Source organism: Phyllobates terribilis, unplaced genomic scaffold (genome assembly GCF_046119375.1).
Source record: "Phyllobates terribilis strain yellow unplaced genomic scaffold, ASM4611937v1 Scaffold_40__1_contigs__length_11209783, whole genome shotgun sequence".
Lineage (NCBI taxonomy): Eukaryota > Metazoa > Chordata > Amphibia > Anura > Dendrobatidae > Phyllobates > Phyllobates terribilis.
The window spans coordinates 7,310,356-7,336,371 of record NW_027362800.1 but is presented as its reverse complement, the minus strand read 5'-3'; the positions used below and the strand labels follow the sequence as shown (position 1 = coordinate 7,336,371).

At 45.1% G+C, this 26,016-nt stretch overlaps 18 non-coding genes and 1 pseudogene across 18 annotated transcripts; all 19 read left to right on the top strand.

The window, feature by feature from the left end:
* Positions 1-746: 746 nt before the first annotated feature.
* On the top strand, positions 747-937 carry LOC141189080 (U2 spliceosomal RNA). Its single transcript, XR_012263152.1, has one exon. It is a non-coding gene; the product is annotated as a U2 spliceosomal RNA (small nuclear RNA).
* Positions 938-2,059: 1,122 nt separating this feature from the next.
* Positions 2,060-2,250, top strand: LOC141184153 (U2 spliceosomal RNA). Its single transcript, XR_012258935.1, has one exon. It is a non-coding gene; the product is annotated as a U2 spliceosomal RNA (small nuclear RNA).
* A 1,123-nt stretch (positions 2,251-3,373) lies between these two features.
* Positions 3,374-3,564, top strand: LOC141189079 (U2 spliceosomal RNA). Its single transcript, XR_012263151.1, has one exon. It is a non-coding gene; the product is annotated as a U2 spliceosomal RNA (small nuclear RNA).
* Positions 3,565-4,686: 1,122 nt separating this feature from the next.
* Positions 4,687-4,877, top strand: LOC141189078 (U2 spliceosomal RNA). The gene has a single exon (XR_012263150.1). It is a non-coding gene; the product is annotated as a U2 spliceosomal RNA (small nuclear RNA).
* Positions 4,878-5,999: 1,122 nt separating this feature from the next.
* On the top strand, positions 6,000-6,190 carry LOC141189077 (U2 spliceosomal RNA). The gene has a single exon (XR_012263149.1). It is a non-coding gene; the product is annotated as a U2 spliceosomal RNA (small nuclear RNA).
* A 1,124-nt stretch (positions 6,191-7,314) lies between these two features.
* On the top strand, positions 7,315-7,505 carry LOC141184726 (U2 spliceosomal RNA). The gene has a single exon (XR_012259454.1). It is a non-coding gene; the product is annotated as a U2 spliceosomal RNA (small nuclear RNA).
* Positions 7,506-8,628: 1,123 nt separating this feature from the next.
* Positions 8,629-8,819, top strand: LOC141189076 (U2 spliceosomal RNA). The gene has a single exon (XR_012263148.1). It is a non-coding gene; the product is annotated as a U2 spliceosomal RNA (small nuclear RNA).
* Positions 8,820-9,942: 1,123 nt separating this feature from the next.
* LOC141189075 (U2 spliceosomal RNA) lies at positions 9,943-10,133 on the top strand. The gene has a single exon (XR_012263147.1). It is a non-coding gene; the product is annotated as a U2 spliceosomal RNA (small nuclear RNA).
* A 1,122-nt stretch (positions 10,134-11,255) lies between these two features.
* On the top strand, positions 11,256-11,446 carry LOC141184287 (U2 spliceosomal RNA). Its single transcript, XR_012259056.1, has one exon. It is a non-coding gene; the product is annotated as a U2 spliceosomal RNA (small nuclear RNA).
* Positions 11,447-12,567: 1,121 nt separating this feature from the next.
* LOC141189074 (U2 spliceosomal RNA) lies at positions 12,568-12,758 on the top strand. The gene has a single exon (XR_012263146.1). It is a non-coding gene; the product is annotated as a U2 spliceosomal RNA (small nuclear RNA).
* Positions 12,759-13,880: 1,122 nt separating this feature from the next.
* On the top strand, positions 13,881-14,071 carry LOC141185580 (U2 spliceosomal RNA). The gene has a single exon (XR_012260230.1). It is a non-coding gene; the product is annotated as a U2 spliceosomal RNA (small nuclear RNA).
* A 1,124-nt stretch (positions 14,072-15,195) lies between these two features.
* On the top strand, positions 15,196-15,386 carry LOC141189073 (U2 spliceosomal RNA). Its single transcript, XR_012263145.1, has one exon. It is a non-coding gene; the product is annotated as a U2 spliceosomal RNA (small nuclear RNA).
* Positions 15,387-16,505: 1,119 nt separating this feature from the next.
* Positions 16,506-16,696, top strand: LOC141185456 (U2 spliceosomal RNA). The gene has a single exon (XR_012260117.1). It is a non-coding gene; the product is annotated as a U2 spliceosomal RNA (small nuclear RNA).
* Positions 16,697-17,819: 1,123 nt separating this feature from the next.
* LOC141189071 (U2 spliceosomal RNA) lies at positions 17,820-18,010 on the top strand. Its single transcript, XR_012263143.1, has one exon. It is a non-coding gene; the product is annotated as a U2 spliceosomal RNA (small nuclear RNA).
* Positions 18,011-19,133: 1,123 nt separating this feature from the next.
* On the top strand, positions 19,134-19,324 carry LOC141189070 (U2 spliceosomal RNA). Its single transcript, XR_012263142.1, has one exon. It is a non-coding gene; the product is annotated as a U2 spliceosomal RNA (small nuclear RNA).
* A 1,122-nt stretch (positions 19,325-20,446) lies between these two features.
* On the top strand, positions 20,447-20,637 carry LOC141184494 (U2 spliceosomal RNA). The gene has a single exon (XR_012259244.1). It is a non-coding gene; the product is annotated as a U2 spliceosomal RNA (small nuclear RNA).
* A 1,120-nt stretch (positions 20,638-21,757) lies between these two features.
* On the top strand, positions 21,758-21,948 carry LOC141185609 (U2 spliceosomal RNA). Its single transcript, XR_012260255.1, has one exon. It is a non-coding gene; the product is annotated as a U2 spliceosomal RNA (small nuclear RNA).
* A 1,119-nt stretch (positions 21,949-23,067) lies between these two features.
* On the top strand, positions 23,068-23,159 carry LOC141186235 (U2 spliceosomal RNA; annotated as a pseudogene).
* Positions 23,160-23,948: 789 nt separating this feature from the next.
* Positions 23,949-24,130, top strand: LOC141185866 (U2 spliceosomal RNA). The gene has a single exon (XR_012260464.1). It is a non-coding gene; the product is annotated as a U2 spliceosomal RNA (small nuclear RNA).
* The last annotated feature ends 1,886 nt before the right edge of the window (positions 24,131-26,016 follow it).

Here is a 26,016-nt window from a genome sequence, read left to right as displayed (position 1 = left end):
CAAATGCCCTTGTTATCAACAGCAGCCTTTTAAACTCACCTGAGCTAACAGGTATGTGAGCTGGTTACTCTGCTGCGCTTAAAATTTCTTTTTTGGTTTGCTACAATGCCTTTTCTGAAACGTTGTCTCCCTCTGCTGGAACACTGACTTCTTTCATTTAATGCCTGCAGACTATAAAAGAGAAACCAACCCAAAAAGTTTGGTTGATTAGTCTGTGGCATTCTTTTAAACTGTTGCTTATGGCGGTCTCTGTGAGCTTCTCAGTGACATTCAGCCATCCAGGTATCCCGCCTGCAGTAGACGGAATGTGGCAATGGAACGCTGGCTGCGCGTGTCATAATAGGCTCTGAGCCTTTATATACCTGCGCACAGCAGCAGCCACCTTCAGTCTGCTGCTGGACAGCCAGCAGCAGCAGCAGCAGGAGAGGTAATTAATCAGCAACCCTCCTGCTAAGGGTAGACAGCTGCTCGTTCCACCCCCCCCCCGCCTTAATTGGTTCTCCTCCCTTCCAACGGTGTTGAGGCGGGTGGGAACAGCCGGGGGTTGAGGGTACTGTGCTAAAAGAGGTGGAGTTATGCAGATCTAAAACGCGTGGATTGCAGCAGCAGCAAGCCGAAAAGTGCAGGCATGTGAGGGATCTAGAGGTTGACAGCATGTCTTCTTAACGGGAGTCCAGGTGGCCATCTCCACAAATGGACTTTTCAGAATCCTTGGGTGGCACCGTAGTCGGAAACCAATTCTGGTTATCGCTTCTCGGCCTTTTGGCTAAGATCAAGTGTAGTATCTGTTCTTATCAGTTTAATATCTGATACGTCCCCTATCTGGGGACCATATATTAAATGGATTTTTAGAACAGGGAGATGGAAAAAGAGCTTGCTCTGTCCACTCCACGCATTGACCTGGTATTGCAGTATCTCCAGGACCGGTGCACCCCTTCTTTAATGCAGTTTCTAAAATCAGAAAGAATTGAATTCAATGCTTTTTGTTCATTTTGCTTGTTTGTCGGATTTTGGGATGGACTCTTTGGCTTTGCTTTTCTTCTCCTCATTGGATTTTTCATGTTAAAAGTTGCAGAAGCCAGATGACAAGCTCATTTTGGTTCAACTTCAGCAACTGTGCATTGCATTGCCATGTAATGTAATGTAATGCAATGCTATCTATCTAGCTCTCCCTCTATACTTCCTTTTGGATAAACAGACATATTAGGCAAGCATTTTGGAGCTTTCACCTAAATAACTACAGGTGGTGAGATAAGCTGCACAATATAATTGACCTTTCAGTATATTGTTGCACACACACCATCTATTTAGCAAATGCCCTTGTTATCAACAGCAGCCTTTTAAACTCACCTGAGCTAACAGGTATGTGAGCTGGTTACTCTGCTGCGCTTAAAATTTCTTTTTTGGTTTGCTACAATGCCTTTTCTGAAACGTTGTCTCCCTCTGCTGGAACACTGACTTCTTTCATTTAATGCCTGCAGACTATAAAAGAGAAACCAACCCAAAAAGTTTGGTTGATTAGTCTGTGGCATTCTTTTAAACTGTTGCTTATGGCGGTCTCTGTGAGCTTCTCAGTGACATTCAGCCATCCAGGTATCCCGCCTGCAGTAGACGGAATGTGGCAATGGAACGCTGGCTGCGCGTGTCATAATAGGCTCTGAGCCTTTATATACCTGCGCACAGCAGCAGCCACCTTCAGTCTGCTGCTGGACAGCCAGCAGCAGCAGCAGCAGGAGAGGTAATTAATCAGCAACCCTCCTGCTAAGGGTAGACAGCTGCTCGTTCCACACCCCCCCCCCGCCTTAATTGGTTCTCCTCCCTTCCAACGGTGTTGAGGCGGGTGGGAACAGCCGGGGGTTGAGGGTACTGTGCTAAAAGAGGTGGAGTTATGCAGATCTAAAACGCGTGGATTGCAGCAGCAGCAAGCCGAAAAGTGCAGGCATGTGAGGGATCTAGAGGTTGACAGCATGTCTTCTTAACGGGAGTCCAGGTGGCCATCTCCACAAATGGACTTTTCAGAATCCTTGGGTGGCACCGTAGTCGGAAACCAATTCTGGTTATCGCTTCTCGGCCTTTTGGCTAAGATCAAGTGTAGTATCTGTTCTTATCAGTTTAATATCTGATACGTCCCCTATCTGGGGACCATATATTAAATGGATTTTTAGAACAGGGAGATGGAAAAAGAGCTTGCTCTGTCCACTCCACGCATTGACCTGGTATTGCAGTATCTCCAGGACCGGTGCACACCTTCTTTAATGCAGTTTCTAAAATCAGAAAGAATTGAATTCAATGCTTTTTGTTCATTTTGCTTGTTTGTCGGATTTTGAGATGGACTCTTTGGCTTTGCTTTTCTTCTCCTCATTGGATTTTTCATGTTAAAAGTTGCAGAAGCCAGATGACAAGCTCATTTTGGTTCAACTTCAGCAACTGTGCATTGCATTGCCATGTAATGTAATGTAATGCAATGCTATCTATCTAGCTCTCCCTCTATACTTCCCTTTGGATAAACAGACATATTAGGCAAGCATTTTGGAGCTTTCACCTAAATAACTACAGGTGGTGAGATAAGCTGCACAATATAATTGACCTTTCAGTATATTGTTGCACACACACCATCTATTTAGCAAATGCCCTTGTTATCAACAGCAGCCTTTTAAACTCACCTGAGCTAACAGGTATGTGAGCTGGTTACTCTGCTGCGCTTAAAATTTCTTTTTTGGTTTGCTACAATGCCTTTTCTGAAACGTTGTCTCCCTCTGCTGGAACACTGACTTCTTTCATTTAATGCCTGCAGACTATAAAAGAGAAACCAACCCAAAAAGTTTGGTTGATTAGTCTGTGGCATTCTTTTAAACTGTTGCTTATGGCGGTCTCTGTGAGCTTCTCAGTGACATTCAGCCATCCAGGTATCCCGCCTGCAGTAGACGGAATGTGGCAATGGAACGCTGGCTGCGCGTGTCATAATAGGCTCTGAGCCTTTATATACCTGCGCACAGCAGCAGCCACCTTCAGTCTGCTGCTGGACAGCCAGCAGCAGCAGCAGCAGCAGGAGAGGTAATTAATCAGCAACCCTCCTGCTAAGGGTAGACAGCTGCTCGTTCCACCCCCCCCCCGCCTTAATTGGTTCTCCTCCCTTCCAACGGTGTTGAGACGGGTGGGAACAGCCGGGAGTTGAGGGTACTGTGCTAAAAGAGGTGGAGTTATGCAGATCTAAAACGCGTGGATTGCAGCAGCAGCAAGCCGAAAAGTGCAGGCATGTGAGGGATCTAGAGGTTGACAGCATGTCTTCTTAACGGGAGTCCAGGTGGCCATCTCCACAAATGGACTTTTCAGAATCCTTGGGTGGCACCGTAGTCGGAAACCAATTCTGGTTATCGCTTCTCGGCCTTTTGGCTAAGATCAAGTGTAGTATCTGTTCTTATCAGTTTAATATCTGATACGTCCCCTATCTGGGGACCATATATTAAATGGATTTTTAGAACAGGGAGATGGAAAAAGAGCTTGCTCTGTCCACTCCACGCATTGACCTGGTATTGCAGTATCTCCAGGACCGGTGCACCCCTTCTTTAATGCAGTTTCTAAAATCAGAAAGAATTGAATTCAATGCTTTTTGTTCATTTTGCTTGTTTGTCGGATTTTGGGATGGACTCTTTGGCTTTGCTTTTCTTCTCCTCATTGGATTTTTCATGTTAAAAGTTGCAGAAGGCAGATGACAAGCTCATTTTGGTTCAACTTCAGCAACTGTGCATTGCATTGCCATGTAATGTAATGTAATGCAATGCTATCTATCTAGCTCTCCCTCTATACTTCCTTTTGGATAAACAGACATATTAGGCAAGCATTTTGGAGCTTTCACCTAAATAACTACAGGTGGTGAGATAAGCTGCACAATATAATTGACCTTTCAGTATATTGTTGCACACACACCATCTATTTAGCAAATGCCCTTGTTATCAACAGCAGCCTTTTAAACTCACCTGAGCTAACAGGTATGTGAGCTGGTTACTCTGCTGCGCTTAAAATTTCTTTTTTGGTTTGCTACAATGCCTTTTCTGAAACGTTGTCTCCCTCTGCTGGAACACTGACTTCTTTCATTTAATGCCTGCAGACTATAAAAGAGAAACCAACCCAAAAAGTTTGGTTGATTAGTCTGTGGCATTCTTTTAAACTGTTGCTTATGGCGGTCTCTGTGAGCTTCTCAGTGACATTCAGCCATCCAGGTATCCCGCCTGCAGTAGACGGAATGTGGCAATGGAACGCTGGCTGCGCGTGTCATAATAGGCTCTGAGCCTTTATATACCTGCGCACAGCAGCAGCCACCTTCAGTCTGCTGCTGGACAGCCAGCAGCAGCAGCAGCAGGAGAGGTAATTAATCAGCAACCCTCCTGCTAAGGGTAGACAGCTGCTCGTTCCACCCCACCCCCCCGCCTTAATTGGTTCTCCTCCCTTCCAACGGTGTTGAGGCGGGTGGGAACAGCCGGGGGTTGAGGGTACTGTGCTAAAAGAGGTGGAGTTATGCAGATCTAAAACGCGTGGATTGCAGCAGCAGCAAGCCGAAAAGTGCAGGCATGTGAGGGATCTAGAGGTTGACAGCATGTCTTCTTAACGGGAGTCCAGGTGGCCATCTCCACAAATGGACTTTTCAGAATCCTTGGGTGGCACCGTAGTCGGAAACCAATTCTGGTTATCGCTTCTCGGCCTTTTGGCTAAGATCAAGTGTAGTATCTGTTCTTATCAGTTTAATATCTGATACGTCCCCTATCTGGGGACCATATATTAAATGGATTTTTAGAACAGGGAGATGGAAAAAGAGCTTGCTCTGTCCACTCCACGCATTGACCTGGTATTGCAGTATCTCCAGGACCGGTGCACCCCTTCTTTAATGCAGTTTCTAAAATCAGAAAGAATTGAATTCAATGCTTTTTGTTCATTTTGCTTGTTTGTCGGATTTTGGGATGGACTCTTTGGCTTTGCTTTTCTTCTCCTCATTGGATTTTTCATGTTAAAAGTTGCAGAAGCCAGATGACAAGCTCATTTTGGTTCAACTTCAGCAACTGTGCATTGCATTGCCATGTAATGTAATGTAATGCAATGCTATCTATCTAGCTCTCCCTCTATACTTCCTTTTGGATAAACAGACATATTAGGCAAGCATTTTGGAGCTTTCACCTAAATAACTACAGGTGGTGAGATAAGCTGCACAATATAATTGACCTTTCAGTATATTGTTGCACACACACCATCTATTTAGCAAATGCCCTTGTTATCAACAGCAGCCTTTTAAACTCACCTGAGCTAACAGGTATGTGAGCTGGTTACTCTGCTGCGCTTAAAATTTCTTTTTTGGTTTGCTACAATGCCTTTTCTGAAACGTTGTCTCCCTCTGCTGGAACACTGACTTCTTTCATTTAATGCCTGCAGACTATAAAAGAGAAACCAACCCAAAAAGTTTGGTTGATTAGTCTGTGGCATTCTTTTAAACTGTTGCTTATGGCGGTCTCTGTGAGCTTCTCAGTGACATTCAGCCATCCAGGTATCCCGCCTGCAGTAGACGGAATGTGGCAATGGAACGCTGGCTGCGCGTGTCATAATAGGCTCTGAGCCTTTATATACCTGCGCACAGCAGCAGCCACCTTCAGTCTGCTGCTGGACAGCCAGCAGCAGCAGCAGCAGGAGAGGTAATTAATCAGCAACCCTCCTGCTAAGGGTAGACAGCTGCTCGTTCCACCCCCCCCCCCCGCCTTAATTGGTTCTCCTCCCTTCCAACGGTGTTGAGGCGGGTGGGAACAGCTGGGGGTTGAGGGTACTGTGCTAAAAGAGGTGGAGTTATGCAGATCTAAAACGCGTGGATTGCAGCAGCAGCAAGCCGAAAAGTGCAGGCATGTGAGGGATCTAGAGGTTGACAGCATGTCTTCTTAACGGGAGTCCAGGTGGCCATCTCCACAAATGGACTTTTCAGAATCCTTGGGTGGCACCGTAGTCGGAAACCAATTCTGGTTATCGCTTCTCGGCCTTTTGGCTAAGATCAAGTGTAGTATCTGTTCTTATCAGTTTAATATCTGATACGTCCCCTATCTGGGGACCATATATTAAATGGATTTTTAGAACAGGGAGATGGAAAAAGAGCTTGCTCTGTCCACTCCACGCATTGACCTGGTATTGCAGTATCTCCAGGACCGGTGCACCCCTTCTTTAATGCAGTTTCTAAAATCAGAAAGAATTGAATTCAATGCTTTTTGTTCATTTTGCTTGTTTGTCGGATTTTGGGATGGACTCTTTGGCTTTGCTTTTCTTCTCCTCATTGGATTTTTCATGTTAAAAGTTGCAGAAGCCAGATGACAAGCTCATTTTGGTTCAACTTCAGCAACTGTGCATTGCATTGCCATGTAATGTAATGTAATGCAATGCTATCTATCTAGCTCTCCCTCTATACTTCCTTTTGGATAAACAGACATATTAGGCAAGCATTTTGGAGCTTTCACCTAAATAACTACAGGTGGTGAGATAAGCTGCACAATATAATTGACCTTTCAGTATATTGTTGCACACACACCATCTATTTAGCAAATGCCCTTGTTATCAACAGCAGCCTTTTAAACTCACCTGAGCTAACAGGTATGTGAGCTGGTTACTCTGATGCGCTTAAAATTTCTTTTTTGGTTTGCTACAATGCCTTTTCTGAAACGTTGTCTCCCTCTGCTGGAACACTGACTTCTTTCATTTAATGCCTGCAGACTATAAAAGAGAAACCAACCCAAAAAGTTTGGTTGATTAGTCTGTGGCATTCTTTTAAACTGTTGCTTATGGCGGTCTCTGTGAGCTTCTCAGTGACATTCAGCCATCCAGGTATCCCGCCTGCAGTAGACGGAATGTGGCAATGGAACGCTGGCTGCGCGTGTCATAATAGGCTCTGAGCCTTTATATACCTGCGCACAGCAGCAGCCACCTTCAGTCTGCTGCTGGACAGCCAGCAGCAGCAGCAGCAGGAGAGGTAATTAATCAGCAACCCTCCTGCTAAGGGTAGACAGCTGCTTGTTCCACACCCCTCCTCCCCGCCTTAATTGGTTCTCCTCCCTTCCAACGGTGTTGAGGCGGGTGGGAACAGCCGGGGGTTGAGGGTACTGTGCTAAAAGAGGTGGAGTTATGCAGATCTAAAACGCGTGGATTGCAGCAGCAGCAAGCCTAAAAGTGCAGGCATGTGAGGGATCTAGAGGTTGACAGCATGTCTTCTTAACGGGAGTCCAGGTGGCCATCTCCACAAATGGACTTTTCAGAATCCTTGGGTGGCACCGTAGTCGGAAACCAATTCTGGTTATCGCTTCTCGGCCTTTTGGCTAAGATCAAGTGTAGTATCTGTTCTTATTAGTTTAATATCTGATACGTCCCCTATCTGGGGACCATATATTAAATGGATTTTTAGAACAGGGAGATGGAAAAAGAGCTTGCTCTGTCCACTCCACGCATTGACCTGGTATTGCAGTATCTCCAGGACCGGTGCACCCCTTCTTTAATGCAGTTTCTAAAATCAGAAAGAATTGAATTCAATGCTTTTTGTTCATTTTGCTTGTTTGTCGGATTTTGGGATGGACTCTTTGGCTTTGCTTTTCTTCTCCTCATTGGATTTTTCATGTTAAAAGTTGCAGAAGCCAGATGACAAGCTCATTTTGGTTCAACTTCAGCAACTGTGCATTGCATTGCCATGTAATGTAATGTAATGCAATGCTATCTATCTAGCTCTCCCTCTATACTTCCTTTTGGATAAACAGACATATTAGGCAAGCATTTTGGAGCTTTCACCTAAATAACTACAGGTGGTGAGATAAGCTGCACAATATAATTGACCTTTCAGTATATTGTTGCACACACACCATCTATTTAGCAAATGCCCTTGTTATCAACAGCAGCCTTTTAAACTCACCTGAGCTAACAGGTATGTGAGCTGGTTACTCTGCTGCGCTTAAAATTTCTTTTTTGGTTTGCTACAATGCCTTTTCTGAAACGTTGTCTCCCTCTGCTGGAACACTGACTTCTTTCATTTAATGCCTGCAGACTATAAAAGAGAAACCAACCCAAAAAGTTTGGTTGATTAGTCTGTGGCATTCTTTTAAACTGTTGCTTATGGCGGTCTCTGTGAGCTTCTCAGTGACATTCAGCCATCCAGGTATCCCGCCTGCAGTAGACGGAATGTGGCAATGGAACGCTGGCTGCGCGTGTCATAATAGGCTCTGAGCCTTTATATACCTGCGCACAGCAGCAGCCACCTTCAGTCTGCTGCTGGACAGCCAGCAGCAGCAGCAGCAGGAGAGGTAATTAATCAGCAACCCTCCTGCTAAGGGTAGACAGCTGCTCGTTCCACACCCCCCCCCCCGCCTTAATTGGTTCTCCTCCCTTCCAACGGTGTTGAGGCGGGTGGGAACAGCCGGGGGTTGAGGGTACTGTGCTAAAAGAGGTGGAGTTATGCAGATCTAAAACGCGTGGATTGCAGCAGCAGCAAGCCGAAAAGTGCAGGCATGTGAGGGATCTAGAGGTTGACAGCATGTCTTCTTAACGGGAGTCCAGGTGGCCATCTCCACAAATGGACTTTTCAGAATCCTTGGGTGGCACCGTAGTCGGAAACCAATTCTGGTTATCGCTTCTCGGCCTTTTGGCTAAGATCAAGTGTAGTATCTGTTCTTATCAGTTTAATATCTGATACGTCCCCTATCTGGGGACCATATATTAAATGGATTTTTAGAACAGGGAGATGGAAAAAGAGCTTGCTCTGTCCACTCCACGCATTGACCTGGTATTGCAGTATCTCCAGGACCGGTGCACCCCTTCTTTAATGCAGTTTCTAAAATCAGAAAGAATTGAATTCAATGCTTTTTGTTCATTTTGCTTGTTTGTCGGATTTTGGGATGGACTCTTTTGCTTTGCTTTTCTTCTCCTCATTGGATTTTTCATGTTAAAAGTTGCAGAAGCCAGATGACAAGCTCATTTTGGTTCAACTTCAGCAACTGTGCATTGCATTGCCATGTAATGTAATGTAATGCAATGCTATCTATCTAGCTCTCCCTCTATACTTCCCTTTGGATAAACAGACATATTAGGCAAGCATTTTGGAGCTTTCACCTAAATAACTACAGGTGGTGAGATAAGCTGCACAATATAATTGACCTTTCAGTATATTGTTGCACACACACCATCTATTTAGCAAATGCCCTTGTTATCAACAGCAGCCTTTTAAACTCACCTGAGCTAACAGGTATGTGAGCTGGTTACTCTGCTGCGCTTAAAATTTCTTTTTTGGTTTGCTACAATGCCTTTTCTGAAACGTTGTCTCCCTCTGCTGGAACACTGACTTCTTTCATTTAATGCCTGCAGACTATAAAAGAGAAACCAACCCAAAAAGTTTGGTTGATTAGTCTGTGGCATTCTTTTAAACTGTTGCTTATGGCGGTCTCTGTGAGCTTCTCAGTGACATTCAGCCATCCAGGTATCCCGCCTGCAGTAGACGGAATGTGGCAATGGAACGCTGGCTGCGCGTGTCATAATAGGCTCTGAGCCTTTATATACCTGCGCACAGCAGCAGCCACCTTCAGTCTGCTGCTGGACAGCCAGCAGCAGCAGCAGCAGCAGGAGAGGTAATTAATCAGCAACCCTCCTGCTAAGGGTAGACAGCTGCTCGTTCCACCCCCCCCCCGCCTTAATTGGTTCTCCTCCCTTCCAACGGTGTTGAGACGGGTGGGAACAGCCGGGAGTTGAGGGTACTGTGCTAAAAGAGGTGGAGTTATGCAGATCTAAAACGCGTGGATTGCAGCAGCAGCAAGCCGAAAAGTGCAGGCATGTGAGGGATCTAGAGGTTGACAGCATGTCTTCTTAACGGGAGTCCAGGTGGCGATCTCCACAAATGGACTTTTCAGAATCCTTGGGTGGCACCGTAGTCGGAAACCAATTCTGGTTATCGCTTCTCGGCCTTTTGGCTAAGATCAAGTGTAGTATCTGTTCTTATCAGTTTAATATCTGATACGTCCCCTATCTGGGGACCATATATTAAATGGATTTTTAGAACAGGGAGATGGAAAAAGAGCTTGCTCTGTCCACTCCACGCATTGACCTGGTATTGCAGTATCTCCAGGACCGGTGCACCCCTTCTTTAATGCAGTTTCTAAAATCAGAAAGAATTGAATTCAATGCTTTTTGTTCATTTTGCTTGTTTGTCGGATTTTGGGATGGACTCTTTGGCTTTGCTTTTCTTCTCCTCATTGGATTTTTCATGTTAAAAGTTGCAGAAGGCAGATGACAAGCTCATTTTGGTTCAACATCAGCAACTGTGCATTGCATTGCCATGTAATGTAATGTAATGCAATGCTATCTATCTAGCTCTCCCTCTATACTTCCTTTTGGATAAACAGACATATTAGGCAAGCATTTTGGAGCTTTCACCTAAATAACTACAGGTGGTGAGATAAGCTGCACAATATAATTGACCTTTCAGTATATTGTTGCACACACACCATCTATTTAGCAAATGCCCTTGTTATCAACAGCAGCCTTTTAAACTCACCTGAGCTAACAGGTATGTGAGCTGGTTACTCTGCTGCGCTTAAAATTTCTTTTTTGGTTTGCTACAATGCCTTTTCTGAAACGTTGTCTCCCTCTGCTGGAACACTGACTTCTTTCATTTAATGCCTGCAGACTATAAAAGAGAAACCAACCCAAAAAGTTTGGTTGATTAGTCTGTGGCATTCTTTTAAACTGTTGCTTATGGCGGTCTCTGTGAGCTTCTCAGTGACATTCAGCCATCCAGGTATCCCGCCTGCAGTAGACGGAATGTGGCAATGGAACGCTGGCTGCGCGTGTCATAATAGGCTCTGAGCCTTTATATACCTGCGCACAGCAGCAGCCACCTTCAGTCTGCTGCTGGACAGCCAGCAGCAGCAGCAGCAGGAGAGGTAATTAATCAGCAACCCTCCTGCTAAGGGTAGACAGCTGCTCGTTCCACCCCACCCCCCCGCCTTAATTGGTTCTCCTCCCTTCCAACGGTGTTGAGGCGGGTGGGAACAGCCGGGGGTTGAGGGTACTGTGCTAAAAGAGGTGGAGTTATGCAGATCTAAAACGCGTGGATTGCAGCAGCAGCAAGCCGAAAAGTGCAGGCATGTGAGGGATCTAGAGGTTGACAGCATGTCTTCTTAACGGGAGTCCAGGTGGCCATCTCCACAAATGGACTTTTCAGAATCCTTGGGTGGCACCGTAGTCGGAAACCAATTCTGGTTATCGCTTCTCGGCCTTTTGGCTAAGATCAAGTGTAGTATCTGTTCTTATCAGTTTAATATCTGATACGTCCCCTATCTGGGGACCATATATTAAATGGATTTTTACAACAGGGAGATGGAAAAAGAGCTTGCTCTGTCCACTCCACGCATTGACCTGGTATTGCAGTATCTCCAGGACCGGTGCACCCCTTCTTTAATGCAGTTTCTAAAATCAGAAAGAATTGAATTCAATGCTTTTTGTTCATTTTGCTTGTTTGTCGGATTTTGGGATGGACTCTTTGGCTTTGCTTTTCTTCTCCTCATTGGATTTTTCATGTTAAAAGTTGCAGAAGCCAGATGACAAGCTCATTTTGGTTCAACTTCAGCAACTGTGCATTGCATTGCCATGTAATGTAATGTAATGCAATGCTATCTATCTAGCTCTCCCTCTATACTTCCTTTTGGATAAACAGACATATTAGGCAAGCATTTTGGAGCTTTCACCTAAATAACTACAGGTGGTGAGATAAGCTGCACAATATAATTGACCTTTCAGTATATTGTTGCACACACACCATCTATTTAGCAAATGCCCTTGTTATCAACAGCAGCCTTTTAAACTCACCTGAGCTAACAGGTATGTGAGCTGGTTACTCTGCTGCGCTTAAAATTTCTTTTTTGGTTTGCTACAATGCCTTTTCTGAAACGTTGTCTCCCTCTGCTGGAACACTGACTTCTTTCATTTAATGCCTGCAGACTATAAAAGAGAAACCAACCCAAAAAGTTTGGTTGATTAGTCTGTGGCATTCTTTTAAACTGTTGCTTATGGCAGTCTCTGTGAGCTTCTCAGTGACATTCAGCCATCCAGGTATCCCGCCTGCAGTAGACGGAATGTGGCAATGGAACGCTGGCTGCGCGTGTCATAATAGGCTCTGAGCCTTTATATACCTGCGCACAGCAGCAGCCACCTTCAGTCTGCTGCTGGACAGCCAGCAGCAGCAGCAGCAGGAGAGGTAATTAATCAGCAACCCTCCTGCTAAGGGTAGACAGCTGCTCGTTCCACCCCCCCCCCCGCCTTAATTGGTTCTCCTCCCTTCCAACGGTGTTGAGGCGGGTGGGAACAGCTGGGGGTTGAGGGTACTGTGCTAAAAGAGGTGGAGTTATGCAGATCTAAAACGCGTGGATTGCAGCAGCAGCAAGCCGAAAAGTGCAGGCATGTGAGGGATCTAGAGGTTGACAGCATGTCTTCTTAACGGGAGTCCAGGTGGCCATCTCCACAAATGGACTTTTCAGAATCCTTGGGTGGCACCGTAGTCGGAAACCAATTCTGGTTATCGCTTCTCGGCCTTTTGGCTAAGATCAAGTGTAGTATCTGTTCTTATCAGTTTAATATCTGATACGTCCCCTATCTGGGGACCATATATTAAATGGATTTTTAGAACAGGGAGATGGAAAAAGAGCTTGCTCTGTCCACTCCACGCATTGACCTGGTATTGCAGTATCTCCAGGACCGGTGCACCCCTTCTTTAATGCAGTTTCTAAAATCAGAAAGAATTGAATTCAATGCTTTTTGTTCATTTTGCTTGTTTGTCGGATTTTGGGATGGACTCTTTGGCTTTGCTTTTCTTCTCCTCATTGGATTTTTCATGTTAAAAGTTGCAGAAGCCAGATGACAAGCTCATTTTGGTTCAACTTCAGCAACTGTGCATTGCATTGCCATGTAATGTAATGTAATGCAATGCTATCTATCTAGCTCTCCCTCTATACTTCCTTTTGGATAAACAGACATATTAGGCAAGCATTTTGGAGCTTTCACCTAAATAACTACAGGTGGTGAGATAAGCTGCACAATATAATTGACCTTTCAGTATATTGTTGCACACACACCATCTATTTAGCAAATGCCCTTGTTATCAACAGCAGCCTTTTAAACTCACCTGAGCTAACAGGTATGTGAGCTGGTTACTCTGCTGCGCTTAAAATTTCTTTTTTGGTTTGCTACAATGCCTTTTCTGAAACGTTGTCTCCCTCTGCTGGAACACTGACTTCTTTCATTTAATGCCTGCAGACTATAAAAGAGAAACCAACCCAAAAAGTTTGGTTGATTAGTCTGTGGCATTCTTTTAAACTGTTGCTTATGGCGGTCTCTGTGAGCTTCTCAGTGACATTCAGCCATCCAGGTATCCCGCCTGCAGTAGACGGAATGTGGCAATGGAACGCTGGCTGCGCGTGTCATAATAGGCTCTGAGCCTTTATATACCTGCGCACAGCAGCAGCCACCTTCAGTCTGCTGCTGGACAGCCAGCAGCAGCAGCAGCAGGAGAGGTAATTAATCAGCAACCCTCCTGCTAAGGGTAGACAGCTGCTCGTTCCACCCCACCCCCCCGCCTTAATTGGTTCTCCTCCCTTCCAACGGTGTTGAGGCGGGTGGGAACAGCCGGGGGTTGAGGGTACTGTGCTAAAAGAGGTGGAGTTATGCAGATCTAAAACGCGTGGATTGCAGCAGCAGCAAGCCGAAAAGTGCAGGCATGTGAGGGATCTAGAGGTTGACAGCATGTCTTCTTAACGGGAGTCCAGGTGGCCATCTCCACAAATGGACTTTTCAGAATCCTTGGGTGGCACCGTAATCGGAAACCAATTCTGGTTATCGCTTCTCGGCCTTTTGGCTAAGATCAAGTGTAGTATCTGTTCTTATCAGTTTAATATATGATACGTCCCCTATCTGGGGACCATATATTAAATGGATTTTTAGAACAGGGAGATGGAAAAATAGCTTGCTCTGTCCACTCCACGCATTGACCTGGTATTGCAGTATCTCCAGGACCGGTGCACCCCTTCTTTAATGCAGTTTCTAAAATCAGAAAGAATTGAATTCAATGCTTTTTGTTCATTTTGCTTGTTTGTCGGATTTTGGGATGGACTCTTTGGCTTTGCTTTTCTTCTCCTCATTGGATTTTTCATGTTAAAAGTTGCAGAAGCCAGATGACAAGCTCATTTTGGTTCAACTTCAGCAACTGTGCATTGCATTGCCATGTAATGTAATGTAATGCAATGCTATCTATCTAGCTCTCCCTCTATACTTCCTTTTGGATAAACAGACATATTAGGCAAGCATTTTGGAGCTTTCACCTAAATAACTACAGGTGGTGAGATAAGCTGCACAATATAATTGACCTTTCAGTATATTGTTGCACACACACCATCTATTTAGCAAATGCCCTTGTTATCAACAGCAGCCTTTTAAACTCACCTGAGCTAACAGGTATGTGAGCTGGTTACTCTGCTGCGCTTAAAATTTCTTTTTTGGTTTGCTACAATGCCTTTTCTGAAACGTTGTCTCCCTCTGCTGGAACACTGACTTCTTTCATTTAATGCCTGCAGACTATAAAAGAGAAACCAACCCAAAAAGTTTGGTTGATTAGTCTGTGGCATTCTTTTAAACTGTTGCTTATGGCGGTCTCTGTGAGCTTCTCAGTGACATTCAGCCATCCAGGTATCCCGCCTGCAGTAGACGGATTGTGGCAATGGAACGCTGGCTGCGCGTGTCATAATAGGCTCTGAGCCTTTATATACCTGCGCACAGCAGCAGCCACCTTCAGTCTGCTGCTGGACAGCCAGCAGCAGCAGCAGCAGGAGAGGTAATTAATCAGCAACCCTCCTGCTAAGGGTAGACAGCTGCTCGTTCCACCCCCCCCCCCCCCGCCTTAATTGGTTCTCCTCCCTTCCAACGGTGTTGAGGCGGGTGGGAACAGCCGGGGGTTGAGGGTACTGTGCTAAAAGAGGTGGAGTTATGCAGATCTAAAACGCGTGGATTGCAGCAGCAGCAAGCCGAAAAGTGCAGGCATGTGAGGGATCTAGAGGTTGACAGCATGTCTTCTTAACGGGAGTCCAGGTGGCCATCTCCACAAATGGACTTTTCAGAATCCTTGGGTGGCACCGTAGTCGGAAACCAATTCTGGTTATCGCTTCTCGGCCTTTTGGCTAAGATCAAGTGTAGTATCTGTTCTTATCAGTTTAATATCTGATACGTCCCCTATCTGGGGACCATATATTAAATGGATTTTTAGAACAGGGAGATGGAAAAAGAGCTTGCTCTGTCCACTCCACGCATTGACCTGGTATTGCAGTATCTCCAGGACCGGTGCACCCCTTCTTTAATGCAGTTTCTAAAATCTGAAAGAATTGAATTCAATGCTTTTTGTTCATTTTGCTTGTTTGTCGGATTTTGGGATGGACTCTTTGGCTTTGCTTTTCTTCTCCTCATTGGATTTTTCATGTTAAAAGTTGCAGAAGCCAGATGACAAGCTCATTTTGGTTCAACTTCAGCAACTGTGCATTGCATTGCCATGTAATGTAATGTAATGCAATGCTATCTATCTAGCTCTCCCTCTATACTTCCTTTTGGATAAACAGACATATTAGGCAAGCATTTTGGAGCTTTCACCTAAATAACTACAGGTGGTGAGATAAGCTGCACAATATAATTGACCTTTCAGTATATTGTTGCACACACACCATCTATTTAGCAAATGCCCTTGTTATCAACAGCAGCCTTTTAAACTCACCTGAGCTAACAGGTATGTGAGCTGGTTACTCTGCTGCGCTTAAAATTTCTTTTTTGGTTTGCTACAATGCCTTTTCTGAAACGTTGTCTCCCTCTGCTGGAACACTGACTTCTTTCATTTAATGCCTGCAGACTATAAAAGAGAAACCAACCCAAAAAGTTTGGTTGATTAGTCTGTGGCATTCTTTTAAACTGTTGCTTATGGCGGTCTCTGTGAGCTTCTCAGTGACATTCAGCCATCCAGGTATCCCGCCTGCAGTAGACGGAATGTGGCAATGGAACGCTGGCTGCGCGTGTCATAATAGGCTCTGAGCCTTTATATACCTGCGCACAGCAGCAGCCACCTTCAGTCTGCTGCTGGACAGCCAGCAGCAGCAGCAGGAGAGGTAATTAATCAGCAACCCTCCTGCTAAGGGTAGACAGCTGCTCGTTCCACCCCACCCCCCCGCCTTAATTGGTTCTCCTCCCTTCCAACGGTGTTGAGGCGGGTGGGAACAGCCGGGGGTTGAGGGTACTGTGCTAAAAGAGGTGGAGTTATGCAGATCTAAAACGCGTGGATTGCAGCAGCAGCAAGCCGAAAAGTGCAGGCATGTGAGGGATCTCGAGGTTGACAGCATGTCTTCTTAACGGGAGTCCAGGTGGCCATCTCCACAAATGGACTTTTCAGAATCCTTGGGTGGCACCGTAGTCGGAAACCAATTCTGGTTATCGCTTCTCGGCCTTTTGGCTAAGATCAAGTGTAGTATCTGTTCTTATCAGTTTAATATATGATACGTCCCCTATCTGGGGACCATATATTAAATGGATTTTTAGAACAGGGAGATGGAAAAAGAGCTTGCTCTGTCCACTCCACGCATTGACCTGGTATTGCAGTATCTCCAGGACCGGTGCACCCCTTCTTTAATGCAGTTTCTAAAATCAGAAAGAATTGAATTCAATGCTTTTTGTTCATTTTGCTTGTTTGTCGGATTTTGGGATGGACTCTTTGGCTTTGCTTTTCTTCTCCTCATTGGATTTTTCATGTTAAAAGTTACAGAAGCCAGATGACAAGCTCATTTTGGTTCAACTTCAGCAACTGTGCATTGCATTGCCATGTAATGTAATGTAATGCAATGCTATCTATCTAGCTCTCCCTCTATACTTCCTTTTGGATAAACAGACATATTAGGCAAGCATTTTGGAGCTTTCACCTAAATAACTACAGGTGGTGAGATAAGCTGCACAATATAATTGACCTTTCAGTATATTGTTGCACACACACCATCTATTTAGCAAATGCCCTTGTTATCAACAGCAGCCTTTTAAACTCACCTGAGCTAACAGGTATGTGAGCTGGTTACTCTGCTGCGCTTAAAATTTCTTTTTTGGTTTGCTACAATGCCTTTTCTGAAACGTTGTCTCCCTCTGCTGGAACACTGACTTCTTTCATTTAATGCCTGCAGACTATAAAAGAGAAACCAACCCAAAAAGTTTGGTTGATTAGTCTGTGGCATTCTTTTAAACTGTTGCTTATGGCGGTCTCTGTGAGCTTCTCAGTGACATTCAGCCATCCAGGTATCCCGCCTGCAGTAGACGGAATGTGGCAATGGAACGCTGGCTGCGCGTGTCATAATAGGCTCTGAGCCTTTATATACCTGCGCACAGCAGCAGCCACCTTCAGTCTGCTGCTGGACAGCCAGCAGCAGCAGCAGCAGGAGAGGTAATTAATCAGCAACCCTCCTGCTAAGGGTAGACAGCTGCTCGTTCCACCCCCCCCCCCCCGCCTTAATTGGTTCTCCTCCCTTCCAACGGTGTTGAGGCGGGTGGGAACAGCCGGGGGTTGAGGGTACTGTGCTAAAAGAGGTGGAGTTATGCAGATCTAAAACGCGTGGATTGCAGCAGCAGCAAGCCGAAAAGTGCAGGCATGTGAGGGATCTAGAGGTTGACAGCATGTCTTCTTAACGGGAGTCCAGGTGGCCATCTCCACAAATGGACTTTTCAGAATCCTTGGGTGGCACCGTAGTCGGAAACCAATTCTGGTTATCGCTTCTCGGCCTTTTGGCTAAGATCAAGTGTAGTATCTGTTCTTATCAGTTTAATATCTGATACGTCCCCTATCTGGGGACCATATATTAAATGGATTTTTAGAACAGGGAGATGGAAAAAGAGCTTGCTCTGTCCACTCCACGCATTGACCTGGTATTGCAGTATCTCCAGGACCGGTGCACCCCTTCTTTAATGCAGTTTCTAAAATCAGAAAGAATTGAATTCAATGCTTTTTGTTCATTTTGCTTGTTTGTCGGATTTTGGGATGGACTCTTTGGCTTTGCTTTTCTTCTCCTCATTGGATTTTTCATGTTAAAAGTTGCAGAAGCCAGATGACAAGCTCATTTTGGTTCAACTTCAGCAACTGTGCATTGCATTGCCATGTAATGTAATGTAATGCAATGCTATCTATCTAGCTCTCCCTCTATACTTCCTTTTGGATAAACAGACATATTAGGCAAGCATTTTGGAGCTTTCACCTAAATAACTACAGGTGGTGAGATAAGCTGCACAATATAATTGACCTTTCAGTATATTGTTGCACACACACCATCTATTTAGCAAATGCCCTTGTTATCAACAGCAGCCTTTTAAACTCACCTGAGCTAACAGGTATGTGAGCTGGTTACTCTGCTGCGCTTAAAATTTCTTTTTTGGTTTGCTACAATGCCTTTTCTGAAACGTTGTCTCCCTCTGCTGGAACACTGACTTCTTTCATTTAATGCCTGCAGACTATAAAAGAGAAACCAACCCAAAAAGTTTGGTTGATTAGTCTGTGGCATTCTTTTAAACTGTTGCTTATGGCGGTCTCTGTGAGCTTCTCAGTGACATTCAGCCATCCAGGTATCCCGCCTGCAGTAGACGGAATGTGGCAATGGAACGCTGGCTGCGCGTGTCATAATAGGCTCTGAGCCTTTATATACCTGCGCACAGCAGCAGCCACCTTCAGTCTGCTGCTGGACAGCCAGCAGCAGCAGCAGCAGGAGAGGTAATTAATCAGCAACCCTCCTGCTAAGGGTAGACAGCTGCTCGTTCCACCCCCCCCCCTCCGCCTTAATTGGTTCTCCTCCCTTCCAACGGTGTTGAGGCGGGTGGGAACGGCCGGGGGTTGAGGGTACTGTGCTAAAAGAGGTGGAGTTATGCAGATCTAAAACGCGTGGATTGCAGCAGCAGCAAGCCGAAAAGTGCAGGCATGTGAGGGATCTAGAGGTTGACAGCATGTCTTCTTAACGGGAGTCCAGGTGGCCATCTCCACAAATGGACTTTTCAGAATCCTTGGGTGGCACCGTAGTCGGAAACCAATTCTGGTTATCGCTTCTCGGCCTTTTGGCTAAGATCAAGTGTAGTATCTGTTCTTATCAGTTTAATATCTGATACGTCCCCTATCTGGGGACCATATATTAAATGGATTTTTAGAACAGGGAGATGGAAAAAGAGCTTGCTCTGTCCACTCCACGCATTGACCTGGTATTGCAGTATCTCCAGGACCGGTGCACCCCTTCTTTAATGCAGTTTCTAAAATCAGAAAGAATTGAATTCAATGCTTTTTGTTCATTTTGCTTGTTTGTCGGATTTTGGGATGGACTCTTTGGCTTTGCTTTTCTTCTCCTCATTGGATTTTTCATGTTAAAAGTTGCAGAAGCCAGATGACAAGCTCATTTTGGTTCAACTTCAGCAACTGTGCATTGCATTGCCATGTAATGTAATGTAATGCAATGCTATCTATCTAGCTCTCCCTCTATACTTCCTTTTGGATAAACAGACATATTAGGCAAGCATTTTGGAGCTTTCACCTAAATAACTACAGGTGGTGAGATAAGCTGCACAATATAATTGACCTTTCAGTATATTGTTGCACACACACCATCTATTTAGCAAATGCCCTTGTTATCAACAGCAGCCTTTTAAACTCACCTGAGCTAACAGGTATGTGAGCTGGTTACTCTGCTGCGCTTAAAATTTCTTTTTTGGTTTGCTACAATGCCTTTTCTGAAACGTTGTCTCCCTCTGCTGGAACACTGACTTCTTTCATTTAATGCCTGCAGACTATAAAAGAGAAACCAACCCAAAAAGTTTGGTTGATTAGTCTGTGGCATTCTTTTAAACTGTTGCTTATGGCGGTCTCTGTGAGCTTCTCAGTGACATTCAGCCATCCAGGTATCCCGCCTGCAGTAGACGGAATGTGGCAATGGAACGCTGGCTGCGCGTGTCATAATAGGCTCTGAGCCTTTATATACCTGCGCACAGCAGCAGCCACCTTCAGTCTGCTGCTGGACAGCCAGCAGCAGCAGCAGCAGGAGAGGTAATTAATCAGCAACCCTCCTGCTAAGGGTAGACAGCTGCTCGTTCCACCCCCCCCCCCCGCCTTAATTGGTTATCCTCCCTTCCAACGGTGTTGAGGCGGGTGGGAACAGCCGGGGGTTGAGGGTACTGTGCTAAAAGAGGTGAAGTTATGCAGATCTAAAACGCGTGGATTGCAGCAGCAGCAAGCCGAAAAGTGCAGGCATGTGAGGGATCTAGAGGTTGACAGCATGTCTTCTTAACGGGAGTCCAGGTGGCCATCTCCACAAATGGACTTTTCAGAATCCTTGGGTGGCACCGTAGTCGGAAACCAATTCTGGTTATCGCTTCTCGGCCTTTTGGCTAAGATCAAGTGTAGTATCTGTTCTTATCAGTTTAATATCTGATACGTCCCCTATCTGGGGACCATATATTAAATGGATTTTTAGAACAGGGAGATGGAAAAAGAGCTTGCTCTGTCCACTTCACGCATTGACCTGGTATTGCAGTATCTCCAGGACCGGTGCACCCCTTCTTTAATGCAGTTTCTAAAATCAGAAAGAATTTAATTCAATGCTTTTTGTTCATTTTCTTGTTTGTCGGATTTTGGGATGGACTCTTTGGCTTTGCTTTTCTTCTCCTCATTGGATTTTTCATGTTAAAAGTTGCAGAAGCCAGATGACAAGCTCATTTTGGTTCAACTTCAGCAACTGTGCATTGCATTGCCATGTAATGTAATGTAATGCAATGCTATCTATCTAGCTCTCCCTCTATACTTCCTTTTGGATAAACAGACATATTAGGCAAGCATTTTGGAGCTTTCACCTAAATAACTACAGGTGGTGAGATAAGCTGCACAATATAATTGATCTTTCAGTATATTGTTGCACACAAACCATCTATTTAGCAAATGCCCTTGTTATCAACAGCAGCCTTTTAAACTCACCTGAGCTAACAGGTATGTGAGCTGGTTACTCTGCTGCGCTTAAAATTTCTTTTTTGGTTTGCTACAATGCCTTTTCTGAAACGTTGTCTCCCTCTGCTGGAACACTGACTTCTTTCATTTAATGCCTGCAGACTATAAAAGAGAAACCAACCCAAAAAGTTTGGTTGATTAGTCTGTGGCATTCTTTTAAACTGTTGCTTATGGCGGTCTCTGTGAGCTTCTCAGTGACATTCAGCCATCCAGGTATCCCGCCTGCAGTAGACGGAATGTGGCAATGGAACGCTGGCTGCGCGTGTCATAATAGGCTCTGAGCCTTTATATACCTGCGCACAGCAGCAGCCACCTTCAGTCTGCTGCTGGACAGCCAGCAGCAGCAGCAGCAGGAGAGGTAATTAATCAGCAACCCTCCTGCTAAGGGTAGACAGCTGCTCGTTCCACCCCCCCCCCCGCCTTAATTGGTTCTCCTCCCTTCCAACGGTGTTGAGGCGGGTGGGAACAGCCGGGGGTTGAGGGTACTGTGCTAAAAGAGGTGGAGTTATGCAGATCTAAAACGCGTGGATTGCAGCAGCAGCAAGCCGAAAAGTGCAGGCATGTGAGGGATCTAGAGGTTGACAGCATGTCTTCTTAACGGGAGTCCAGGTGGCCATCTCCACAAATGGACTTTTCAGAATCCTTGGGTGGCACCGTAGTCGGAAACCAATTCTGGTTATCGCTTCTCGGGCTTTTGGCTAAGATCAAGTGTAGTATCTGTTCTTATCAGTTTAATATCTGATACGTCCAATATCTGGGGACCATATATTAAATGGATTTTTAGAACAGGGAGATGGAAAAAGAGCTTGCTCTGTCCACTCCACGCATTGACCTGGTATTGCAGTATCTCCAGGACCGGTGCACCCCTTCTTTAATGCAGTTTCTAAAATCAGAAAGAATTGAATTCAATGCTTTTTGTTCATTTTGCTTGTTTGTCGGATTTTGGGATGGACTCTTTGGCTTTGCTTTTCTTCTCCTCATTGGATTTTTCATGTTAAAAGTTGCAGAAGCCAGATGACAAGCTCATTTTGGTTCAACTTCAGCAACTGTGCATTGCATTGCCATGTAATGTAATGTAATGCAATGCTATCTATCTAGCTCTCCCTCTATACTTCCTTTTGGATAAACAGACATATTAGGCAAGCATTTTGGAGCTTTCACCTAAATAACTACAGGTGGTGAGATAAGCTGCACAATATAATTGACCTTTCAGTATATTGTTGCACACACACCATCTATTTAGCAAATGCCATTGTTATCAACAGCAGCCTTTTAAACTCACCTGAGCTAACAGGTATGTGAGCTGGTTACTCTGCTGCGCATAAAATTTCTTTTTTGGTTTGCTACAATGCCTTTTCTGAAACGTTGTCTCCCTCTGCTGGAACACTGACTTCTTTCATTTAATGCCTGCAGACTATAAAAGAGAAACCAACCCAAAAAGTTTGGTTGATTAGTCTGTGGCATTCTTTTAAACTGTTGCTTATGGCGGTCTCTGTGAGCTTCTCAGTGACATTCAGCCATCCAGGTATCCCGCCTGCAGTAGACGGAATGTGGCAATGGAACGCTGGCTGCGCGTGTCATAATAGGCTCTGAGCCTTTATATACCTGCGCACAGCAGCAGCCACCTTCAGTCTGCTGCTGGACAGCCAGCAGCAGCAGCAGCAGGAGAGGTAATTAATCAGCAACCCTCCTGCTAAGGGTAGACAGCTGCTCGTTCCACCCCCCCCCGCCTTAATTGGTTCTCCTCCCTTCCAACGGTGTTGAGGCGGGTGGGAACAGCCGGGGGTTGAGGGTACTGTGCTAAAAGAGGTGGAGTTATGCAGATCTAAAACGCGTGGATTGCAGCAGCAGCAAGCCGAAAAGTGCAGGCATGTGAGGGATCTAGAGGTTGACAGCATGTCTTCTTAACGGGAGTCCAGGTGGCCATCTCCACAAATGGACTTTTCAGAATCCTTGGGTGGCACCGTAGTCGGAAACCAATTCTGGTTATCGCTTCTCGGCCTTTTGGCTAAGATCAAGTGTAGTATCTTTCGAAAAGGCGGTTTTGGATGTTGGCCGCCCTAGTAGATTGATACATTATGCACACTGGGGTTTAGGCGCTTGTTAGTACGCCAGGTGGCTAATATAGTCATCTGGTGGAAAGCATGGCCCCCCAGGATCGACGCCATTGGGCCGGGGAAGATCGAAAGCCCGAAGTGTGAAGTGCCCCAGGAGTGGTGACCCTGGGGTGCCTTAACTCACTGGGATTGGGAACCCCACTTGAGTTTATGGCACATTTGCACAAGCACTTCAAATTTTCTTTCTTCGCACACACCCTTATTCCGGGCCTTCTGGCCTTAGGATGGGGAATTTTTCAATTCCCGGTCGAAGGTCCGGGCAGTATTATACTGTGAAACCTTCACTATTTATTTAATTTCTTTGTCACTGTGTGTCCACTTATTCACGTGTGTCACGTCCAACTAGGAATTTGTCGGGATGCGGTTCCCTTACGGGTTCCTCTCTTGGCAGGTCTAGGGGGGGAGTGTGTGGCCATCAGGTTCCGCTCCCCCCTGAACCCCCCTGGCTCTCCTCTTTTGGGAGGAGAGCGTTGTTGGCTCCCCTGTTCCGGGAGGGGAGCACAGTCTTTGGCTCCCAGTGCCTTGCTCGGGTGAGAACTCGGGCAGGTGCTGGGGGTAAGATTGGGTCGCCTCTGGCTTCGGCTGGAGGTGGCTTTTTGTCCCTGTTCCTCGCTGTGGCCTTTTGGCTCGGAGGGACGGGGAATGGTTTGGGGGACCCTTCTCCTTTTGGAGAGGGTTTCAAGAAGACCAGCATCCTCGTGCACTTTTTTTGTGGCACTTGTCACTTTTTTAAGCGCACTCGGGTTTTGTACACGAATTCGGGCTTTCGAAAAAAAAAAAATCTGTTCTTATCAGTTTAATATCTGATACGTCCCCTATCTGGGGACCATATATTAAATGGATTTTTAGAACAGGGAGATGGAAAAAGAGCTTGCTCTGTCCACTCCACGCATTGACCTGGTATTGCAGTATCTCCAGGACCGGTGCACCCCTTCTTTAATGCAGTTTCTAAAATCAGAAAGAATTGAATTCAATGCTTTTTGTTCATTTTGCTTGTTTGTCGGATTTTGGGATGGACTCTTTGGCTTTGCTTTTCTTCTCCTCATTGGATTTTTCATGTTAAAAGTTGCAGAAGCCAGATGACAAGCTCATTTTGGTTCAACTTCAGCAACTGTGCATTGCATTGCCATATACATACAGTTTCCAACCGGTGCATAATCACAGAAGTATAGGAGTAGAACAATTGACACCTATGGAAAATGATAAGGGAAAATCGCCCAACATGGAGATCAAATCAAAGAAAACAAGCGATCAAAGAGACCCAAAAGTAAATTGGTAAGTATAAAAATTAACTTTTATTAAATATTTCATAAGATAAAAGATATCAGACAAAAAGTGGTGCAAAGCACATACAATGTAAAAAATCCATCATACTGGAGGACTAGCTAGGTTCATAGTGTAAAAGTATAGCACTGTGGCCCATAAAGTTATCATCACAATCTCAAATGGTCACAGGTAGAGTCTCAAGAGAAGCTATATTGTGAGTATAATGTATTACCTAATGAATTTACCTCCAGCTTCAACCACCAAGACAAAGAGATGGAGAAAGAATGTATAAAATATATATATATATATACCTGGACTCAGAATAGGGACCATATGAAACTTGACATGTGAACCACGCGTCCACCCCAACGCGCGTTTCGGCGCTGCCTTCTTCAGGGGGCATGTATCCCCTCCGGCGGTGTGTCATTTTAAATGATAGCCAGCCAATCCGGGATAAGACAAGGACCTATGATGACGCGTGCAGCGTCACGACCGCCGGGCCTATCCCCGACGCCGGCGTCATGCAAAAGGAGGTGCAGAGATCACGTGGGCCCACATGATCCCGCAGGTCCTGCATGGAGACGCCGACATCACAGAGACGCCCGGACAGCTCGCAGCGCGCACGCGCACAGGTCCGGTCTGCTACATAAGGGGACAAGATGTTTAACTGGACTAGTATATCAACATAGGCAATCATGGCTCTGTCTAAGGCTCAAAGTGTGTATATCATACAACACAATAATTCTTGGGTAACACTGCCATAGTAATATTGTGCGATTCGAAGTGATCAATGCAATCAAGGATGCAGATATAACAATAAGGCAAGCATATACAGTTAACATGGTACATAGAAGATACATAAAAGTGAATCAGGCTCGTAATTAGTCACCATTGACCTCTCAAATATATATAACATTAAAAATATATACCATGACAACTGTATTACTAAATCAAAGAAATAATAATAATAAAAAATGATCATCTCCGAATCACACAACAAGCATGCGATCCCAATAAGGAATGCAAACTGTATGGTCGCATGATTAACACACGGGAACTGCACAAACAGAACCATGGTGACAGATTGACGTCCTGAAAAGCGAATGATAACATCCCACAATTAGTGCATAATATGCACAAAATGTAATACTAATAAATCACAATGAATGATGATATTGTAGCCAACAACTCGGTCCTGCATCCAATAATATGTCATATCCAAGGGAGTGTTTCTTATTGATGAATGAAAGCGGCCACCACCCGAAGGGATAAAAGACGGACCAGATGGAATTATACTGTGAAAAATAAAATCAAGAATTAAAAAATTAAAAACAATACTATCGTATGTTGCAGGTGGAGAAAGATCAAAGAAACGGGACAAAACTAAGATTTTCATTTAATCCATTGGGGCATACCGTCCCCAACCTCCAAATCCATTTGGACTCAAGTTGAGCTAAGCGCTGGCCAAGTTTACCCCCCCGAATACCATATTTAAGTAAGTCAATACCCCTAACCTTTAACAGTGAGCTATCACAATCATGACAGAGTTTGAAG